Below are 23,615 nucleotides of genomic sequence, written 5' to 3'. Positions count from 1 at the left end.
TAGATGTCACATGACTGGGAATACAGATATGCATCTGTTGGTCACAGATACCTTAAAAAATAGGTAGGGGCGTGGATCAGAAAACCAGTCAGTATCTGGTGTGACCACCATTTACCTCATGCAGCGCGACACATCTCCTTTGCATAGAGTTGATCAGGCTGTTGATTGTGGCCTGTGGAATGTTGTCCCACTCCCACTTCAATGGCTGTGCGAAGTTGCTGGATATTGGCCGGAACTGGAACACGCTGTTGTACACGTCGATCCAGAGCATCCCAAACATGCTCAATGGGTGACATGTCTGGTGAGTAAACACGCCATGGAAGAACTGGGACATTTTCAGTTTTCAAGAATTGTGTTCAGATCCTTGCGACATGGGGCCATGCATTATCATGCTGAAGCATGAGGTGATGGCGGTGGATGAATGCACGACAATGGGCCTCAGGATCTCGTCACAGTATCTCTGTGCATTCAAATTGCCATAGATAAAATGCAATTGTGTTCGTTGTCCATAGCTTATGCCTGCCCATACCATAACTCCACCACCAACATGGGGCACTCTGTTCACAACGTTGACGTCAGCAAACCGCATGTCCACACGATGCAATACATGCTGTCTGCCATCTGCCCAGTACAGTTGAAACTGGGATTTATCCGTGAAGAGCACATTTCTCCAGCGTGTCAGTGGGCATCGAAAGTGAGCATTTTCCCACTGAGGTCGGTTACGATGCCAAACTGCAGTCAGGTCAAGACCCTGGTGAGGAAGACAAGCATGCAGATGAGCTTCCCTGAGACGGTTTCTGACAGTTTGTGCAGAAATTCTTCGGTTGTGCAAACCCACAGTTTCTTCAGAATAGACAGACATACTCCTCAGCACCTCCCCTCCACCTCCTCAGACGATCCCGCAGGTGAAGAAGCCGGATGTGGAGGTCCTGGGCTGACGTGGTTACACGGGGTCTGTGGATGTGAGGCCAGTTGGACGTACTGCCAAATTCCCTAAAACAACGTTGCAGGCGGCTTATGGTAGAGAAATTAACATTAAATTAACTGGCAACAGCTCTGGTGGACATTCCTGCAGTCAGCATGCCAATTGCACGCTCCCTCAAAGCTTGAGACATATATGGCATTGTATTGTGTGACAAAACTGCAAAAACATTATATTGTCCCCAGCACAAGGTGCATCTGGGTAATGATCATGCTGTTTAATCAGCTTCTTGATATGCCACACCTGTCAGGTGGATGGATTATCTTGGAAAGCAGAAATGCTCACTAACAGGGATGTAAACAAATTTGTGCACAACATTTTAGAGGAATACGTTTTTTGTGCGTATGGAACATTTTACATGTTGAGTTTAACTCTTTTGTTTTGTCCATTCACCCTCTGAATGGCACACATACACAATCCATGTCTCAATTGTCTCAAGGCTTAAAAATCCTTCTTTAACCTGTCTCCTCCCCTTCATCTACACTGATTGAAGTGGATTTAACAATTGGCATCAATAAGTGATCATAGCTTTCACCTGGATTCACCTGGCCAGTCTATGTCATGGAAAGAGCAGATGTTCCTAATGTTTTGTGCACTTAGTGTATACCAAACTGAAACATGAAAATACAGGGTCACTTTATTATTAATATACAGTATAACGTGCAACAGTAACATTTATTTAAGGAGTGTATACAGCGGTTTAGGCAGTGGAGTGCTGGGTTGGGCAGGGCTGTATAGCGGTCGGTTTGTGATGCTACCGTAGTGCTCATAATGAGAAACATCTAGCGCTCAGTAATTTGTTAGCCGGAGTTAAGGTCAAACTGTAAAGCGCAGGATGATTGAGTCACTCCCAACGTCTCCATTAGAATTTGCATTTAAAAATATATAATTTATTTATGTGCGTATTATTCAAATGACAGGCGGGCAGGGAGATTCCCCTGAGCACAATGTACAGGTAGAGCAGAGTTGGGCAGACTCACAGCGGAAAGAGAGACAGAGAGAGAGAGAAGAAAAGAAAAACAATTGTCTAAACTCACAGGAAATGCCCAACACTTTGTGCCATGAAACCTTTTTTACCATCACCATGAATAGGTAGGAGCTCCAACTCTACATAACCTTCTGTAATAGTAGTTCATTCTACATTGAAACACTACATTCACCATAATCCCATTCCAAGGGCAGTGGCAGACAGTGTAACCACACATGGGAAGGTAAACAAATTAACAGCCCAATTATTTGCAACCCACTGTAAATCAAATAACATGAGAATGTCTAATCACCCAACACAGCATAGCATAAGTGGCCTTCCTATTCTATTCATCATGGGGATTATAAACCAGTCCCCCATAACCATGAATCTATGGTTACCCACACACCACACGCAGCTACCCATGCAGCTGTTTCCTTAACACTGTTTTAATTATGTCAATGTAATAACACCAGTATCACATCCATCATTCCACAGTCCTAACACTGGTTAACCTTGGAACACCTCCTGTTCTACTGCTCTGTTCTGTTGCAACATGTTCTGTATACCATGTTCCGCGTATTCCATGTTCTGTGTGTCCAATGTTCTGTTCTGCATGGGAAAGCATGGGTCCAAGCTGATGAAACACAGCCCCCAGTCCATCCCAGAGGTTTGAACCCCTCCCTGTGGAACTGGGTCCTAGACTTCTTGACGGGCCAACACCAGGTGGTGAAGGTAGGCAACAACACTTCTGCCACTCTGATACTCAACACATGGGCCCCATAGAGGTGCGTGCTCAGCCCCCTCCTGTACTCCCTGTTCACCCAATCCTCAAGTTTGCTGATGACACAACAATGGTAGGCCTGATTACCAACAACGACAAGTCAGCCTACAGGAAGGAGGTGGTGCCAGGAAAATAACCTCTCCCTCAACATCAACGAAACGAAGGAGCTGATCTTGGACTACAGGAGTCAGCAGAGAGAACACGCCCCCATCCATATCGAGAGGGTCAAAATCTTCAAGTTCCTCTGTGTGCACATCACTGAGGACCTGAAATGGTCCCTTCACACCGACAGCGTGGTGAAGAAGGCGCAACAGTGCCTCTTCAACCTCAGGACGTTGAAGAAATTCGGCTTCGCCTCTAAGACCCTCACAAACTTCTACATATGCACCATCGAGAGCATTCTGTCGGGCTGTATCACCGCCTGGTATGGCAACTGCACCGCCCGCAACCGCAGGGCTCTCGAGAAGGTGGTGCGGTCAGCCCAACGCATGATCGGGGGCACACTGCCTGCCCTCCACATCTACAGCACCTGGTGTCACAGGAAGATTGCATTTGGATTACTGTAACAGTGCTATTTGGGTTAATTGGATTCGTTCCAACATTTCAAGATTTCTTTTACATTTTTGTTTTTGTGAGACATTTCACTGCATCGTTAGGAGCTAGTAACATAAGCATTTCACTGCAGGCGCTATTACCTCTGCTAAACTGTTTATCTAAACTGCTAATCTGCTAAACAACCAATAAACTTTGATTTGATAGCAGATCAACAAGATCTCACGGTTTTACCAATTTGATTTCAGATTCTGATGTTTCTCCAAATGTCAAATTTGGAAGTTGCTCCAAACATAACATTTCTAACTTAAGGGTTAAGGTTTTGAAAAGGGTTAAAACATTAGGTTTATGCATTCATTCCGAATGGTTACGTCACAGGGTTAAGGTTTGGGATAGGGTTAATAAAAAATTAAAAGAGAGAGTCATAGGATAGTCATGGGATAACGTCCATCCACCGCCCCTGTCCACAACACCCTAGCAAAACCCAAGCCTACTTGATGGTAATAGCGCTCAGTTTAGTGGTCAGTTTTGAAGGCATTTCTCGATGTCCTCAGGACATGGACAGGCGTCCGATTTTTAAGTCAATCTTGAGCAATCTCAGATACCAGCTCAGGGGGAGAAAAGACCACACAGTCAATTGGATATCGATTCTGTCTCCCGGAATTTGAACAAAGAAACTTCTCTGAAGCTTTGGGTGACGTCTATTTTGTGCGCTCGCTCGGAAACGCGGCCAAGTCCACCAAAAATTTTTCAAAGAAACGCGAGGCCTTGGTGGTTATATTCAATCCAAGAGAGTGCAGGCCTTTTCACTCACCCTCTCCCCTTTTTCCAGGAAAATGAAAGGGTCAGTTGTTTTTGGTGTTGTTGCCAGGAGTCAGGAGTCACCCTTAGGCATCCACAGTGACTCAGGCTCTATAATTGCTTGTTCAGTTGGCATAATCATTCACACGAATCTAGTTGAGGAAACATAAAAGCCAACAACAGCAAAACAAATTAGCCCAATTGTTGTGTAAAACAGATGCTCCGAGAACCCATAGAGCACCATGTCAAAAGTGTGAGACATCTTGAAACAAAATGGGGGAGACACTACCAAGATCAATCGTACCAGTGCATACTTCAGACTATTTACTGAGCCTAGTCAAATCAGAGTTCTGGGAAATGGTATCTAAATGCTATTTTCTAGCAACATGACTGATGTTTTCTGTGCATTCGCAATCAGCTTTCGGTCAGACTTAAACTTAAAGGGATAGTTCACCCAAATGACAAAAATGACATTGGTTCCTTAGCCTGTTTGACAGCAATCCATACTTTGCTTTAGTTTCTCTGGTACTCTTTCCACATTTCTTGGAAACCAATATGTCATTTTGTAATTTGGGTGAACTATCCCTTTAAAAAAAAGGAGGTGCTCTGAATGTCAACCCTTTCCACGCAGACCTTTCTAAATGCCACCGTTCTCTAGTCTGCCCCCATGGAATAGGCGAGACAAAGAGGGAGGGAAGCTAGCAGAGGAGGGTGGAACGGGGTGACAAATAGGGCAAGAGAGAGAGATGGAGGTGGAGAGGGGTGACAGATAAGAGAGCAGAGAGCTTTCCCCAGCCTGAGAAACCAAATGACATGCAGTCAGCTGGACTGAGCTTGGCGCCGCGGGAGTTCATTTTACACTTGAAGGGGGATAGCCTTGAAGGGCCTGAGAGCTGAGCCGCTCATTTGCTGATCCGCTCAATTACATAGATGAATGAATGGCAGACGAGACAGACGGTTGGTTGGGAGAGGGAGAGTCTGGTTACAGTGGTTATACTGAGATAGAACCGACTGCAGAGTAGAATTGGCCTCTAATAATTACAAGAGAATCAATCAATTAATCAATAAAATGGGTTTTATATAGTGCTTTTGACAGAAACTTGAGAACATTTTCATTCTCATTTTTAGAAGAAAAATTGAGGTAGACAGAGTGTAAGAATAACTTACTCCTCTTTACTCTTTACTTTACCCTACCTTACGCTCCTTTCCCTAGCTAATAGTTATGGAGTAACAGAATAAGTGCCCCTAACCACTGGTTCAGCATCCGACATTTCTTGATCCTCCTAATAGTTAAAGCTATGATTCGGGCGAGAGTAATCTGATCCTAGATCTGTGGCTAACTTAGTACATAATGGTTAAGGTTATGATTAGGGGTAGAAATCAGATTCTGGATCTGTGGTTAAAGGGCAAGTGTCCTTGGTTTCACAAAGACAGAATAGACTGCTGAGAAAATCTGAGCTCCGTCATCTACAACTAGAGCCAGATACGCTGACTAGACGTAAAGAATAAAGAACGAAAGGAATTATTACTTTTACAAACCCCTTTTCAAAGTCCCATTAAGAGAACACATTTTTCAAGTCAGACGTAATGCATTCAATAGGCCTATGCTCTCGAACCGGACTTACAGTTGAAGTCGGAAGTTTACATAGACCTTAGCCAAATACATTTAAACTCAGTTTTTCACAATTCCTGACATTTAATCCTAGTAAAAATTCCCTGTCTTAGGTCAGTTAGGATCACCACTTTATTTTAAGAATGTGAAATGTCAGAATAATAGTAGAGAAAATGATTTATTTCAGCTTTTATTTCTTTCATCACATTCCCAGTGGGTCAGAAGTTTACATACATTCAATTAGTATTTGGTAGCATTGCCTTTAAATTGTTTAACTTGGGTCAAACATTTCGGGTAGCCTTCCACAAGCTTCCCATTCCTCCTGACAGAGCTGGTGTAACTGAATCAGGTTTGTAGGCCTCCTTGCTCGCACATGCTTTTTCAGTTCTGCCCACAAATGTTCTATAGGATTGAGGTCAGGGCTTTGTATTGGCCACTCCAATACCTTGACTTTGTTGTCCTTAAGCCATTTTGCCACAACTTTGGAAGTATGCTTGGGGTCATTGTCCATTTGGAAGACCCATTTGCGACCAAACTTTAACTTTAACGCGTCTCCTTCCTGAGCGGTATGACGGCAGCATGGTCCCATGGTGTTTATACTTGCGTACTATTGTTTGTACAGATGAACGTGGTACCTTCAGGCGTTTGGAAATTGCTCCCAAGGATGAACCAGACTTGTGGAGGTCTACAATGTTTTTTCTGAAGTCTTGGCTGATTTTTTGATTTTCCCATGATGTCAATCAAAGAGGCACTGATTTTGAAGGTATGCCTTGAAATACATCCACAGGTACACCTCCAATTGACTCAAATGATGCCAATTAGCCTATCAGAAGCTTCTCAAGCCATGACATCATTTTCTGGAATTTTCCAAGCTGTTTAAAGGCACAGTCAACTTAGTGTATGTAAACTTCTGACGCACTGGAATTGTGATACAGTGAATTATAAGTGAAATAATCTGTCTGTAAACAATTGTTGGAAAAATTACTTGTGTCATGCAAGAAATTTGTGGAGTGGTTGAAAAACAAGTTTTAATGACTCCAACCTAAGTGTATGTAAACTTCCGACTTCAACTGTATGTAGAGTCACCCACACAAGCCATATGTTGCAGTTCCTGCTTGATCAATGGTGTGTTTATTGATGGCAGAAGCGTTAACTGATCTGTGAAGGGCAGCGGGTCAAGTGGAGGGGTTAAAGGGTCATGTTTAGACTAGAGGCTCTCACTTCTGGCCCTGACCCCTGAACCCATGATGGTGAGGAAGTGATGAGGGGATGCTTAGCTGTATAGTATTGACAAGGTCTAGGTCTCCAATTACACAATATTCCGAATAGTCCTAGCAGCCTATATGGGCTTTTATCAAAAGTAGTACACTACATAGGGAATAAGGTGTGTGTGTGTGCTCTGGTTAAAATGAGTGCAGTGCCTTATACAGGGAATACCAGGATACCGTCATTTTTCAAAGTTTGAGAATTGCCGTAACAATTTGTTGATCCTCATTTGAGATTTGAGCCCAATGTGTTCCCAGTCTGAGGAAACGACTAGAGGAACTCAAGCGTTGTTGTCTGTGATCCCCCAGTGAGACAGCGTCCTACATCCCGGCTGTCTCTCCGCCGTCACAGCTTCGCCACCCCCGCTGCTCTCCGTCACCGCCACGCTATCCCATATTACATCTCTGCCACTCAGCACTAACAGATCAGCAATCCAATTTCACACACACCGCACACACACATAAACAGGGATGCTATGAAGATGACACAGAGACAAGGATCTACACTACGATAGGAAACATTTTTGAAGTGTAGAGGAGAGAGGGAAAGAAACAGAGAGATAGTGGAACAGGGGAATAAGAGAAGTGGTTTCTATCATTGCATTACAGTAAAGGAAAGGACTGTACCCTTATAGTGATGAAGGGGAGTAAACACACACAGCTATGTCTTACTTTACTTGTGAGGACTTTTCTAAAGGACCAACAATTGATTCCCATTCAAAATCTTATTTTCCCTAACCTTTACCTTAAACCCTAAGCCTAAAATATACTTTTTACAAGTGAGGACCGGCTAAATTTCCTCACTTCTCCGAATGTTAGTTGGTTTACTATTGTTGTGAAGACTTCTGGTACTCACAAGTATAGTAAAACATGTACACACACACTCACACATATCCTGGACCTCTCAAGTCCTTCTTTCAACACAATCTACAGGCCATATGATTGAAATGCACAAGAGAAAGAACGAAAGAGAGTTAAAGCAAGAGAGCAAAAGAGACAACACTTGTCTGATGCTGTCTTTGCCTTGTAAATACACCTTTTGTTTACCCAGTGACATCATATCATCTGTGTTGGTCTCCATTCAGCCAGAGCCTCAGCAACAAAGGTCCTTCTATTGTACAGGGAGAGCCCATGTACAGTATTGAATTACATCATTTTGTCTGCCCTTTCAATACCACAGACAGAAAACGCATTGTGCCTTTCAATGCCACCGACAAAACAATGGCCAGTAATTATGTGCATAGAATAGAGATTTCAATGTGATATCATATGACTGGTTATTAGAGCCGACCACTAAACCTCCCCTCCCCCTCTTTTTCCTCTCCCTTTTCTTCTCTCATCGTCTTCCCTCCTCTCACCTTCTGTCCTGGTCTGCCATCTTCATCTCCCCATCTTTCCTCTCCTCTCCATGCCAACACCATAACACACAGCCCTTAGAAAACACTACAGAAGCCAGACCAACCACACCAAACCACACCGCCAGAACCCTGACTGGGTTTTATTTGAGGATAAAATAGTTTCCGCTTATAGAAAGAGAACATAGAACGGATTAAAAACTGACTGTTTACTGCAGTAATCTGAACACAGACAGCGGAGAGGAGGACTTGGCTGTGGTGGATGGAGCAGAGTAGACAGACGGCTAGACACAAACAGGGGGAGAGATGGAAGAGAGAGAGAGAGAGAGAGAGAGAGAGAGAGAGAGACAGACAGACAGACAGACAGACAGACAGACAGACAGACAGACAGACAGACAGACAGACAGACAGACAGACAGACAGACAGACAGACAGACAGACAGACAGACAAACATTTGTCTTTGGTACAGAAGGGCAGCTAGGATAAGACCATATTTACAGACAGGAATACAGGAACATCATGCATCCAGGGAGAGGGATTTGGAATTGGTTGGACGAAGGCCATGGAGAACTCTGTCATGAGGAGATTGACTGGAGAGACCAAGATGGCAGATGTCTTCATCGTGACCTTGACCTAACACTGTTTTCAATCAAAGCATTTCCCCCCCCTTTTCATAATCTGTTTCCATTTTGCAAGGTCAGCAAGTTGGATTAAACCCACATAAGATATCATAATAATAAAACAATTAAATTCAATCGGTAATTGTTGGTATTGTACTGTAACTTCTTCAATCAAACACATCAGACAGCCTGACAGTGGGCAGCACTATGTGTCCGAGATGTGTGCTAGAAGTAGTAGTAGTAATAATACTTTGCATTGGTTTCTCGCATCAGACTGAATTGTACACCAATTTAAAATCATAATAATTATCAAATAGTACAATTCAAAACTAGCAAAACACTTTCAATATAATACAATGTTAAAATCTGCAATATACACAGTGCATTCAAAGTATTCAGACCCCTTGACTTTTTCCACATTTTGTTACGTTACAGCCTTATTCTAAAATGTATTAATTATTTTTTCCCCCTCATTAATCTATACACAATACCCCATAATTACAAAGCAAAAACAGATATGTAGATATCTTTTGAACATTTATTAAAAACAAAAAACAGAAATATCACATTTACATAAGTATTCAGACCCTTTACTCAGTACTTTGTTGAAGCACCTTCGGCAGCGATTACAGCCTCGAGTCTTCTTGGGTATGACACTACAAGCTTGGCACACCTGTATTTGGGGAGTTTCTCCCATTCTTCTCTGCAGATCATCTCAAGCTCTGTCAGGTTGGATGGGGAGCGTCGCTGCACAGCTATTTTCAGGTGTCTCTAGAGATGTTCGATCGGGTTCAAGTCCGGGCTCTGGCTGGGCCACTCAAGGACATTCAGAGACTAGTCCCAAAGCCACTCCTCCATTGTCTTGGCTGTGTGCTTAAGGTCATTGTCCTGTTGGAAGGTGAACCGTCGCCCCAGTCTGAGGTCCTGAGCGCTCTGGAGCAGGTTTTCATCAAGGATCTCTCTGTACTTTGCTCTGTTAATCTGTCCCTCGATCCTGACTAGTCTCCCAGTCCCTGGCGCTGAAAAACACCCCCTCAGCATGATGTTGCCACCACCATGCTTCACCGTAGGGATGGTTCCAGGTTTCCTCCAGACGTGACGCTTGGCATTCAGGCCAAAGAGTTCAATCTTGGTTTCATCAGACCAGAGAATCTTGTTTCTAATGGTCTGAGAGTCTTTTAGGGGCATTTGGGCAAACTCCAAGCGGACTGTCGTGCCTTTTACTGAGGAGTGTCTTAGTGGTTCCAAACTTCTTCCATTTAAGTATGATGGAGGCCACTGTGTTCTTGGGGACCTTCAATGCTGCAGACATTTTTTAGTACCCTTCCCCAGATCTGTGCCTCGACACAATCCTGTCTCGGAGCTCTACGGACAATTTGGTTTTTGCTCTGACAAGCACTGTCAACTGTTGGACCTTATATAGACAGGTGTGTGTCTTTCCAAATCATGTCCAATCAATTGAATTTACCACAGGTGGACTCCAATCAAGTTGTAGAAAACATCTCAAGGATGATCAATGGAAACACAATGCACCGGATCTCAATTTCATGTCTCATAGCAAAGTGTCTGAATATTTATGTAAATAAGACATTTCTGTTTTAAATGTTTTGATAAATTAGCAAACATTTATAAAAAACTGTTTTCTCTTTGTCATTATGGGGTGTTGTGTGTATATTGATGAGGATTTGTATTTATTTAATCAATTTTAGAATTAGGCTGTAAAGTCAAGGGGTCTGAATACTTTCCGAATGCACTGCATATAAAACAACAATACTAGAACGACAAGGTTTGGGTGGCAGCTTTAGAAAACACATCAGTTTAGTGAAGTCTGGAATGGGAGAGTTCTGATAGAGGCCTGTTCGTGTCATGGGAGTGGTCAGTTTGTGGCTGTTGCGGGTTACTAATGGCTAATTGCTAAAAAGGAACCATGTTCCATTCAGATCTAGTCATCATGGACGGTCTGGTTTTAATGGAGAATCCTAATGCTGTCCACATGCTGCAGCGAATGGAGGCCTCCACATTTCATACACCCTGGGGCTATCGACCAGAGTAAACACAGCCATCACTGGTCCTCCTCAACAATCAACTCTTTCCATGTGTCATCCTAACCAACATCTCGATTCAATCAACTAAAGACCCTGGAGATCTTATTGTCCTGTTCTGGTGCCTGGGAGAGGATATCGGAGGATAAACAATTATGATGATTGTGTTTCTGAAAGATTATGGCGGCTCTACTGCATTTTAGTCATTTTAGTCATTTAGCAGACGCTCTTATCCAGAGCAACTTACAGTTAGTGAGTGCATACATTTTTCATACTGGCCCCCCCTGGGAATCGAACCCACAACCCTGGCGTTGCAAGCGCCATGCTCTACCAAGTGAGCTACAGGAGGCTACTGCATGGCAAATTGAGAGGAAATATTTGGGGGTCAATGAGGAAATGTTATAGTCAGGCCAACCCCTATCATATTCATAAGCAAGTTACCCCAAGAAACAAAAAGGTACACAATCGGCAGGAGAAAATATGGTTTACGATAGCCTACAACAAAAATTCATTGAAACGTCAGACATAATCCTTTAAGTTTATTGCCATACAATGACTGTCTAACATGCAAATAAAAATTATTGCTTCAAAACGTTAGTTGTTATATAAAGGATGGATTGAAGAAAAAACGTCTAATATGAGGGGGTTGCCAAGCTATTTCTCCAGGGACTGGAATAGAGATCCCTGCGTATTCTGTACTCTGAAGGTTGTCTTCATTCAAACTGACACACATTGATCAGCCGGACAGCATCAAGAGAGAGAAGTGTTCTGCTCCGCTCCACAACAGTGGGAGATCCATCGGCCTATCATGCAATTCATGGATAATGCATCTCCCACAAACAAAACTTTGGTGAGGAGCTTCTCCATGTCTATGGATTTTGCCATCGTTCGTGTAGAAATTGAAATGTAAAACTGCAAGAGAAAAGTGAGGTAGATGTAGAGAGACGGAGGAGAAACACAGGGGAGCCCAGACTCTGACCGTCGAAAATACTTTCAGGTTCAACGTAATCAACATATGAATAGTAAATTAAGCTTCAAGGCTACAGCGTTAAAATGGGGGAATAGGATTCCTCTCCAACCATTAATATTTATAGAATAAGAGGCTGTAAATTTCCTCCAGAAATGGCCATGCTGTGTCCTGTGAAGTACATTACTATCAATTCAATTCAAGATACTTTAGTGGTATGAAAAAGGTAAGAACTTCAATTGCCAAAGCAAACTGTGACTGCAACAGGACCTGTAAAATGATAGCATCAACAGCAACAGGAATATGAAGACTATAGCCTATGCACACACTGTACATTTAGCGGTTTAGTCAAATACAGACATCTCTGATACATCATGCTTTCAACATGCGTTGATTCAGCTAGTTTGTGTTTACTGCTGTAGTTTATTTCAAGCCAGGAAAAGCTTTGCCCGAGATAAGAAATGAATCCACCATAAATATTTCCAAATGTCATTAACAGTTTACCATTTGGTTTTGGAAAAGCACCTGTACAGTTTCTATCCAGGTGGATATAATATTGAGCCATAATGAGAGACAGGATTCCCCAATTGAAACACAAATACTTTCAATAAAAAAAATCTGTTTTTAAACAAAGGACAAATAAATATAAGGAATCTGTTTGTCTAGGTCAAGACTAATAGTACAGTGTCTTTCACAATGATAAATCCACAGTGAATCAGAATAAGACAAACTAATATCTAATTACTATTCAAACATCCAACACAACAAGAAAAACAGTGTGATATTAAAAACAGTGTGATATTAAATATATAATTTATCAAAGCTGCATGTGAGAGAGGCAGGAGCTGTATAATAATATTTATGCAAGCCATGAATCAATATATCTTCCTCATTTGAATGGCTGTTCAGCTCGTGGCAGTTTCCATAGGGGAGCTGGTGTCTCTAACCACCTCATGGTGAGCCTGTGTGCTTTAGAAATGAAAAGTTTCATCTTATCTGAGCTAGAACTATTGTAGTGGATTTCCTTTTTTATCTGAGCCTAATTCAGAAGCTATTCTCACCCACCTTCCATGTCTCTCTGCCTCTTTTTCCTCTACTCTCTTTCTCTCCACCAGTTTCCCTGGTGGGAGTATCTTTAAACTTTAATCATCTCACTTTCAATACATTTCACTGCAACCTCGCAGTAAGGTTATCACATTTTTCAACAAAAACATTTTTATCTCCCTGCTCTCGCCGTAGCCTCAATAAAGAAGCTGAGATTTCATCATTCATATCTTCTTATTGGCCGGTTCTATTCTGTGTTTTTCCTACATCGGTATTGAGACACAGGCAGGGTTTATATTATAAAATACACCTGCCAGCCACAGTCAAGGATGTGTCCGTGCAAGGAGATGCTAGAAAATTTACTTTCAGCTACTAGTACTGTATTGAATAGGGAGTGGCTCTTGATCTGTGACCAGATTTTTTTCTTCTGAAGCTCCATATCCGTAAGTCCGCAAATGCTCACAGTATCTCCTGAACTGGGATAACTGAATAGTTAAATAACAAAAAGAAGAAAGTAGCAATGTCACTAAGCAAAAACAAACAAACAAAACAATAGCCAGTACAAATGTAATTTTTTTAAATTATTTGTGTGTTTTTGCAGCACTACACCACGAGAAGCAACAGCTCATGTTGTCATTATAAGCTAGCTAGCTCATTAGTGACGCTTACTAGCAAATTAGCAAGCTAAAGTTATATAGCTGGCTAGCTAGCAGGCCTAAGTAGACTATTTAATCTCCCTAGCCAACAAGTTTGATCAGTCTCAGGCATTGGACTAAGTTTGCTAGGGGCTACTTAGCTAGCTAGCTAACGTAATTCACTAGCTAGCTAGCTAATGACAATGACAGCTGTTGCTAGTTGTGGGGTACTGCAAACTGCAAAACCACGTAAGTAAATGACATTTTTTGACATTTGTACTGGCTGTTGTTGTTGTTGTTTTGTTTGTTTTTGCTTCGTGACATTGCTCATTTATTCTTTTTGGCATTTAACTATGCAGTTAACCTGGTCCAGGTCCTGAAAATTAACCTGTCTCAAGTTTCCACGAGATACTGCGAGAATTTGCAGACTCACTCCCCATTTTAATATATCCTGTATCATATGATGGCATTACCTTTTCTGCCTTCCAAATCGCCCTGTCCATGTCTCTACTAGGATAGTGTGGATTCGGACCGTGTTTGTTGTGTTATTTTCAGTGTTGCTAACACTACAAGTTCTCATGCTTTTTAAACAGTACAGTTTCTTCCAGGGAGGTAGCCTATTTTAGGCCTACTACAGTGGACGTCTTAACACGGCCACAGAGTCATTACAGTGGAGAATGAATCGGTTATTGTGAACTTTCTCTCCTTGTTGACGAGCGGTGTCAGAGAGAGGCAGTAGACTCCTGCTGTGTTGTAGATAGCATGTTGCGTAACAACCAGGAGGGGGGGGGGGGGGGGTCTGCTGCTCCCAGCACTGAAGTACCCAACCTGCCCTGCCGCCAATCAATGATAGACAAGGGGAGTTAGCACAGCACTGCTCTGCCACTGTGTGAGGAGGAGCCAAGGACGCTAGGCCAATTAGGGGACAAACATTGCCATAGGTATACTGTAGCTGTTTGGCATTCTATTCATGTTGCTTTTACTGAAAATTAAACCTTTACACATTTTGACATTTAGCTGGTTAGTCTACATTAAATATCACCTTTATATAAACCAGGATGTTCTGTTAAGATTTAACATCTATTTTTAAAAAGAAGACCTGCCAATACTGCAAGATTATATACAGTGCCTTCAGAAAGTATTCGCACCACTTTACTTTTTCCACATTTTGTGGTGTTACAGCCTGAATTTAAAAGGGATTCAATTGAGATGTTATGTCACTGGCCTACACACATTACCCCATAATGTCAAAATGGAATTATGTTTTTAGAAATGTTTATACATTTAAAAAAATATGTAACATAATGTGGAATAAGTCAAAGGGTATGAATACTTTCTTAAGGCACTGTACTGTGTGTTTGTCTCAGATACAGTGAGCTCCAAAAGTATTGGGACAGTAACTTTTTGTTGTTGTTTTGGCTCTGTACTCCAGCACTTTGGATTTATAATATAATAATATAATAATAATAATAATATGCCATTTAGCAGACGCTTTTATCCAAAGCGACTTACAGTCATGCATGCATACATTTGTGTGTATGGGTGGTCCCGGGGATCGAACCCACTACCCTGGCGTTACAAGCGCCGTGCTCTACCAGCTGAGCTACAGAGGACCACAGAGGACTATTAGGTGAAAGTGCAGACTGTCAACATTAATTTGTGGGTATTTTCATCCATATCGGGTGAACCGTTTAGATATTACAACACTTTTTGTACATAGTCCCCCATTTTAGGGGACCAAAAGAATTGGGACAAATTCACTTATGTGTATTAAAGTAGTAAAAAGGTTTGTATTTGGTCCCATATTCATAGCACACAATGACTACATAAAGCTTGTGACTCTACACATTTGTTGGATACATTTGCTGTTTGTTTTGGTTGTGTTTCAGATTATTTTGTGCGTCTATAGTTTTCTCACTCATCATTATTATTCACGATTCATTCAGGATTATCCGTAATCATGGTAGCATCCACATTAATGTAGAAGAGTTTAGAAACATATTGCATTCTTATTTAAAATAAAATGACTCCAAAATGACACAATACATAATTTACCATTCATTTCTACTGGGTACAAAATAATCTGAAACACAACCAAAACAAACAGAAAATGCATCCAACTAATTTGTAGAGTCACAAGCTTGATGTAGTCATTGTGTGCTATGAATATGGGACCCAATACTTTTTACTACACATACAGTACCAGTCAAAAGTTTGGACACACCTACTTATTCAAGGGTTTTTCTTTATTTTTACTATTTTCTACATTGTAGAATAATAGTGAAGACATCAAAACTATGAAATAACACATATGGAATCATGTAGTAACCAAAAAAGTGTTAAACAAATCAAAATATATATTTTATATTTGAGACTTCAAATATCCACCCTTTGACTGGTAGTGTATATGTGAATTTATACTAACTACCACTAATTGCATAGTGTACACTTGACTGTGAGAGAGGATTGATTTTCTATGTGTGGGTTGGTGCTGTATATTACAAAATCAATAATAGGACTATTAATACTACAACAATAATACCACAGCCCTTATTGCCGCTTTCTAACGGTCTTTGTGAACAGAAAAATCTGTAAGAAATGGAACACAAATCTAGTAGAAATAGAACATAAAAACCAGTAGAAATGCAATAGAGAACCATACAAAAATACGAGAAAACCAGTAAAAATGTAGGTTTTATATTGTGGTGCTGAAGAGGTTAAAAGTATTAATCAGGGAACAGGGATTGGTCTGTGAAACTAGGGCACTAGAGCTCTAGATCCTGAAATACGCAGCATGTAACAATGGGTGATCCAACCAACCGTGGGAAAGAGATTTCTCTGGAACATTCATTTTAGCGTCGACATATTAAAATGATCCATTCAATATGGCCTGGCTTTAAACCTGATAACACCCTCACAAATACCAAATAACATTCTGATAAAAAATACCAAATAAACATTCTGAAACAAAATACCAAATAACACTGAAATAAAATACCAAATATCATTCTGAAAATAAAAACACCCAATAACATTCTATAAAAAAATCTGTACATTAATATTACCTCTAGCTAAAGGCCAATACCTCTTCTACAAAGCAGGTTAGACTGTTCATCTTTCCTGTTGTGGGTAATTAGGCCTACTTGATGAATATATGTAAGTGAATGGCCTGTGTTAGTCAGTCCCTGACCCAAATAAACCCTGATTGCCGCGCTGCTTTTTCTTTGACAAAAACCAAAACGACCCAGCGAGGCTTACATGCTATTCATCACCTGAAAACAGATATAGTGTTGTGGTCAACAGCCAAGGATGCATCTGTATAAGAAGATCCAGGTGCTGGAAACAAAGTGAAAATACATACAAATTAATAAAAAAAATAAACATGCTTGGATAAATAAGGTAGATCATTTAGAAGTGCTCTCCTAGCCTAAGTATAGTGTTGTGTTCCACGTGGCTAGCTGTACATCATGATGGACGTTGTGGCCAGATGGTACTCTTCCAGTCTCAGCACACAGCGCTTCATCACGCCTTAGTAACGCACAGACAGACGTGCAAACCAAGGAAGCCGACACATGCTTTTATTCCATAGCTGACTAAAGATGATACACACAGGCCCGCAAATACCAAATACACACATGCAAGCACTCATACTGTCTAAATATCCATCTCTCAAAAATCTGTGATTGAGAATAGCCTATGCCTAAGCTTAGGCTATGAACTTTTATAATTTTTATTTTTGAAAGTGGGAACTTTAGGACAACACCTTCTTAGGCTAGAATATAACTTTAACTTGTCTTTAAGCTTTTATGATACGCCTAGTAGGAGGATAGGTTATTGGCCCTTTGGTTTTCCTGGCCCACATGGATCACTTCTTTCTTAATAAGCTTAAACTACATTTTTCTATAGGCTATTGTAACCTGGTCTCAGAGCATTTCATATTATTCTGTATGTAAATTCGAGATTCTCCATTTAGTATGATATGTTTTGTTTGGTATGGCTAAATAAGACAAACGCAAAAACAAAAGGAGGGTGGTTGGTTGTGGTGGATGGGTGGGCATATAACGCGAAAGTCTAGCAACCCAAAGGTTGCGAGTTTAAATCTCATCATGGACAACTTTACATAGTCCCCCTAATTAGCGAAATTTCAACTACTTACTACTTTTTAGCTACTTTACAACTACCTACATGTTAGCTAACCCTTCCCCTAACACGTCACCTAACCCCTAACCCTTTTAGCTAATCCTTCTCCAAACCCTAACCTTAACCCTTTAACCTAACTCCTATACTTAACCCTAACCTTAACCATAATCCCTAGCCTAGCTAACGTTAGCAAACTAGCTAACATTAGCCACCTAGCTAGAATTCATAACATAACACGTTTTGTAAATTCGTAACATATTGTACAATTGGCAATTCGTAACATATTTTACGTTTTGCAAATTCGTAACATATTATACGAATTGTAATTTGTAACATATCGCACAAAATTGGTGATGGACATCCACAAATTAATACCATATGAAACGTACAGAATAATACGAAATCCTCTAAGACCAGGTTGGCTATTGATATTGTTTGTTATCTCTCATTATTAGTCCCCTGGCCACCTTAAGTTTTTAGGCTATTCAAACAACTTTTTGAGATGGAACTCTGTTACATTTATTGTTTGATTGGGAGAAAGTGTAGACTATAACCCAAAGTCATATTCATAGCCTATCGAATGGAGAGAGAAGGTAATACAGGCTACGTTTTTTTAATCAGCTAGACACAAGATAGTGAAGGAGTGTCTGTTACAAAAAAAATGAATAGGTTTAGGCTATAGTCCAGGGATCATCAACTAGATTCAGCCGCGGGCCGATTTTTTCTTGAGCGTTTTGTAGGGGGGCCGGAACATAATTACAAATAACTTGTAGATGGCAGATACAGTATAATGTTTGACTAAAACATAATAATTTCAAACCTTGCTTATATGATCACGTTTCTCTCTATTATGCGTGGGAATACTTGGGAACAGATTTCTTAAATTAAAATTACTTGTAGCTGATTTCCTGGTGTTTTAAGTCTATTATGACCAGCAATAAAAATAAATTTAAAAAAAGAAGCTTTTTTCTCAGAAAGCTTGGGGTCCAAATAAAACCAGTTGGGGAACCCTGCTATAGTCTAAGGCCCATGCATCAGAGAGAAAGTGAGCGAGAGAGCGAGAATATTTTCTGACTGGACATTTTGCACTGTTTTGGTGGACTTCTCCACTGTCTGACCTACATTCCTCTTTTGTGTTCTGTATATAACATATTTATTGAAATAGGCTATACCAAATAGGAATAGGCAAATTACTCAGAATGTCACTTGTGTGCTACCCTGCTATGTGCTGCGAGACTGAAGCCCCTTATCTACTTCTCCAGAGCATGCACGCTGTTCCAGTCATGGCGCTAACGCTAGTTAGCAATTGCGCTAACGCAAGTTAGCAACTTCCTTCAAACGGCATGCAGAGACATAAAAATGGTATCCATGAGTTCATCTGACTCTGGGGAAGTAGATAAATGGCTTGATTGGCAACCCTTTAAGTGAGCAACGGGCTAGCGCCAGGACACAGAGAACCAACAGCATCCCTCTGTCTGACAAACACGCAGGCATGCACGCACGTACACAGGCAAGCTCACATACATGCACAAACAAACTGCTGGACAGACACACTGAGAGATAGAGCAGAGCTGCTTTGATGGCAGATGACAGCGAGAGAGAGGTGGCTCTAAGGCCTGTGGATGTCCAGTGTGTGTGTCTGTGTTCCATTAGGCCATTATTAAACGACAGTTCCGGGTGTTTCCTGTTTAAAGACATGCTCCGGATGGTGACTAGTAAGTCTTTTATTTTACCTCCCGCTTTGGGCTGAATGTGTCAATGTGTAGTTCATACATGAATAATCTATGATCAGTATTACTGTCTTACCCCAATTAGCCACAAACTTCCTAGTTTGAAAGCGACTGTTTACTAGAAACTGTACATTTTCCCCCACGTGGGCTAGCCCCCTAGCAATTTGAGTTCCAAGCCAATGTGGTTCAGCCTCTCGCCATGAGTGACAGCTAGAAAGATGCACACACAGCACAGAGAGAGAGAGAGAGAGAGAGAGAGAGAGAGAGAGAGAGAGAGAGAGAGAGAGAGAGAGAGAGAGAGAGAGAGAGAGAGAGAGAGAGAGAGAGAGAGAGACAGAGAGAGAGAGAGAGAGAGAGAGAGAGACAGAGAGAGAGAGAGAGAGAGAGAGAGAGAGAGAGAGAGAGAGAGGTGGTGCACATACAGTGGATATAAAAAGTCTATACACCCCTGTTAAAATGCCAGGTTTTTGTGATGTAAAAGAATGAGACAAAGATAAATCATGTCAGAACTTTTTCCACTGTTAATGTGACCTATAATGTGAACAATTCAATTGAAAAACAAACGGAAATCTTCGAGGGGGAAAAATGAAAAATAAAAACCTTACAATAACCTGGTTGCATAAGTGTGCACACCCTCTTATAACTGGGGATGTGGCTGTGTTCAGAATTAACCAATCACATTCAAACTCATGTTAAATAGAAGTCATTACACCTGCCATCATTTAAAGTGACTGATTAATCACAAATAAAGTTCAGCTGTTCTAGAAGGATTTTCCTGGCATTTTCTTAGTTGCATCTCAGAGCAAAAGCCATGGTCCACAGAGAGCTTCCAAGGCATCAGAGGGATCTCATTGTTGAAAGATATCAGTCAGGAGAAGGGTACAAAATAATTTCCAAAGCATTACATATACCATGGAACACAGTGAAGACAGTCATCATCAAGTGGAGAAAATATGGCACAACAGAGACATGTATGAAAAGACGAGAAGAAAACTGGTCAGGGAGGCTTCCAAGAGGCCTTTAGCAACATTAAAGGAACTGCAGGAATATCTGGCAAGTACTGGCTGTGTGCTACATGTGACAACAATCTCCCGTATTCTTCATATGAATGGGCTATGGGGTAGGGTGGCAAGACACGGAAGCCTTTTCTTACAAAGAAAAACATCCAAGCCCGGCTGAAGTTTGCAAAAACAAAACATAAAGTCCCCCAAAAGCACGTGGGAAAATCAATAATTCCAAAAGGTATGTTTGGCACAAAAACAACACTGCACATCCCCCAAAGAACACCATACCCACAGTGAAGCATGGAGGTGGCAGCATCATGCTTTGGGGCTGTTTTTCTTCAGCTGGAACCGGGGCCTTAGTCAGGGTGGAGGGAATTATGAACAGTTCCAAATACCAGACAATTTTGGCACAAAACCTTCAGGCGTCCGTTAGAAGCTGAAGATGAAGAGGAAGTTCACCTTTCAGCACGACAACGACCCAAAGCACACATCCAAATCCACAAAAGCATGGCTTCACCAGAAGAAGATTAACGTTTTGGAATGGCCCAGCCAGTCAGACACTGAATCCAATTGAACATCTCTGGGGTAATCTGAAGAGGGCTGTGCAAAGGAGATGTCCTAGCAATCTGACAGATTTGGAGCGCTTTTGCAAAGAAGAGTGGGCAAATATTGCCACGTCAAGATGTGCCATGCTAATAGACTACTACCCCAAAAGACTGAGTGCTGTAATAAAATCAAAAGGTGCTTCAACAAAGTATTAGTTTAAGGGTGTGCACACTTATGCAACCAGGTTATTGTGAGTTTTTTATTTTTCCCCCCCTCAAAGATTTCAGTTTGTTTTTCAATTGAATTTGTTCACGTTATAGGTCACATTAAAGGTGGAAAAAGTTCTGACATGATTTATCTTTGTCTCATTCTTTTACATCACAAAAACCTGGCATTTTAACAGGGGTGTATAGACTTTTTATATCCACTGTAGCTGCACATATGCGACATAGCAATATTCGGGGACCACAAATGTACGGGATAATCTTTTTAATGCTGCTATTCTATATACTGCTATAAAAAGGTTACAAAAAGTGTCGAAGACAACACACAGGAGAGAGGTAAACCCTTGACTTAAACACTAGCAGACAGGCCAGCATCTGGTGAAGGATCACTCACACACACACACACACTACCTCCCACACACACTGCATATCAACCATCCATGTATCTGACACACATCTCAGACCAGCCGAGCTACTGAAGCTATATGCTATATGTATGGCAGCCATATTGAGTGGTCCTAACCACACTGGCAAGCCATTGACTGATGACAATAGCCATGGTGGGAGACGGTGACTGCTGAGAGTTCTGTTCAGCAGACAAAAAGAGGCTGACTGGCTGCCGGAGGAGTTTAACATGTACAATTTCTGTGGTCAGAGAGTTCTCTCAACCACCTAATGATGCTCACTTAGCAGCCCGCATTACTGCAGCCTTGTTTACCACTACTGCTTGGCAGAGGAGAGAGAGGAGAGAGAAAGAGAGAGAGAGAGAGAAAGAGAAAGCGAGAGTGCAGGGCAGAGAGAGATTGAGAGAAAGATGTGGGGGGGGGGGGGGGGGGGGGGGAGAAAGAAAGAAGGAGAAACAAACCCCATTTAATGGTGACGGGGTGAATGTGGGGGTGAGAGAGGTGGAGAGAAGCTCAGGGCCTGTAGAGTTAAATGAAAGAAAAGTGATGTGATATTGCAGAGAAGAGTTAGAGGAAGATGAATGGTGGTCGAACTAGCAGAGCCAGGAGAAGGGATGAGGCTTGGTTTTCTAACTTTATTTGGTGAAGCTGCCTCTCTCAGAATATCTAGATAACTCCTTGGGCTACAGGAGAAGAAGAGAAAACTCCCAGTGAATCTCACTGCTTTAAAAGTAAACTTAAGAGCTCAAATCTCAAAGTGGTACTAGGGCGTAGAACTTTTCAGATTCCCAGTTTTGAATAAGGGTTGGTGAATACAATGAAAAAGAGCTAGCAGCAAAACGGCCATCGGGGAAAATACTAAAAACTACAGGAGCTTTTTTAGTTTATCCAATGAAGTTCATCATAGTGTAAGTTTATAATAAGTATTCCATATATGGGAAAGCACCTGCCTGTAAATGCTGTCCAAGCTTAGAGCTCCGTAAGCACCTACAGCTTGGCCACATCTCAACTGCTGTCTCAGGCAATTTACATAATGAGAGGAGAAAATTAGCGAGGAGGAGAAAAGAGGGAACAAGCCAGCGATTTGGCAGAGAGAGAGGGGGATGAGAGAGAGAGAGGGAGAGAGAAGACGGGGCTAAACGGCTTGGCGGCTTGGAGAGTGGAGGGAGAGAGGGAGGGAGAAAGAGATTTGCGTGGAGAGAATGGTATGAGTTGGAGAGTGGAGACCGAGTGTATATGAGGAGGGAGGTAAACGGTTTTGGCGTGGATGGAGAGAGAGAGAAAGAGGACCCGTGTGTTCTTACCCTTGGCCAGCACTAGCGGCCGGGACTGTGACCCCTCCTTGACGCTTGACAACCATGTCCCACCGCCACTCGACGTCGTCACGGCCCCAACTGTAACCGGAGTTGGCAGGAGGGAGGGGATGACGGGCAGTGGGAGGAGTCCCGGGCGGTTGTTACCGTTGACGGCGGGGGCAAGCTGTTATTGACTCCCGATCCGTTGAGGAGGCCAGCCGGACGGATGATGTCCCGCCTCTCCCACGGCATCCCCCGGTACTCCCCTCTCGAAGCGGTTGTGGTGACGTGACCATCACTTCCTCTTCCTTTCAGAGGAGACGATGACGGGGGGCACGCCTGGAGAAGAGAGGAGGGGGGAGAGAGAGAGAGGGGGAATTGTTATTATCAATATTATTATTAATTCAAGTAATAATGCAGCAATTTCAGCTGATCAGTCTGTTACCAATATTCTGTCCTGATGTTGTGCAGCTATAAATCTGAGTCACAATAACACGCCATTTCAGAGAGTGTGTCATGTACGTGTGAATGATCCTGCAGGTAACATCTGTTCCCAGTCAACTGACTGACAGGAAAAACCCACTGCGTCTCATAACATACACTCCTGTTTAAAACGCACTGTGGCTCGTTAGCTGAATCTAACAG

General features: G+C 41.9%; 1 pseudogene across 1 annotated transcript in view; it reads right to left on the bottom strand.

Moving 5' to 3' along the window:
• The window catches only part of LOC311108205 (kelch-like protein 29), a 208,891-nt pseudogene extending 185,635 nt beyond the window's left edge, over window positions 1-23,256 (bottom strand). Inside the window, exon 1 of the transcript in view lies at window positions 22,980-23,256. The product of the transcript in view is annotated as a kelch-like protein 29 (transcript). The remainder of the gene's footprint in view (window positions 1-22,979) is intronic.
• Between the last annotated feature and the right edge of the window lie 359 nt (window positions 23,257-23,615).

The sequence above is a fragment of the Coregonus lavaretus genome (assembly GCF_964263955.1).
Source record: "Coregonus lavaretus genome assembly, chromosome: 33".
Classification (NCBI taxonomy): Eukaryota; Metazoa; Chordata; class Actinopteri; order Salmoniformes; family Salmonidae; genus Coregonus; species Coregonus lavaretus.
This window is presented reverse-complemented; position numbering and strand designations above follow the sequence as displayed.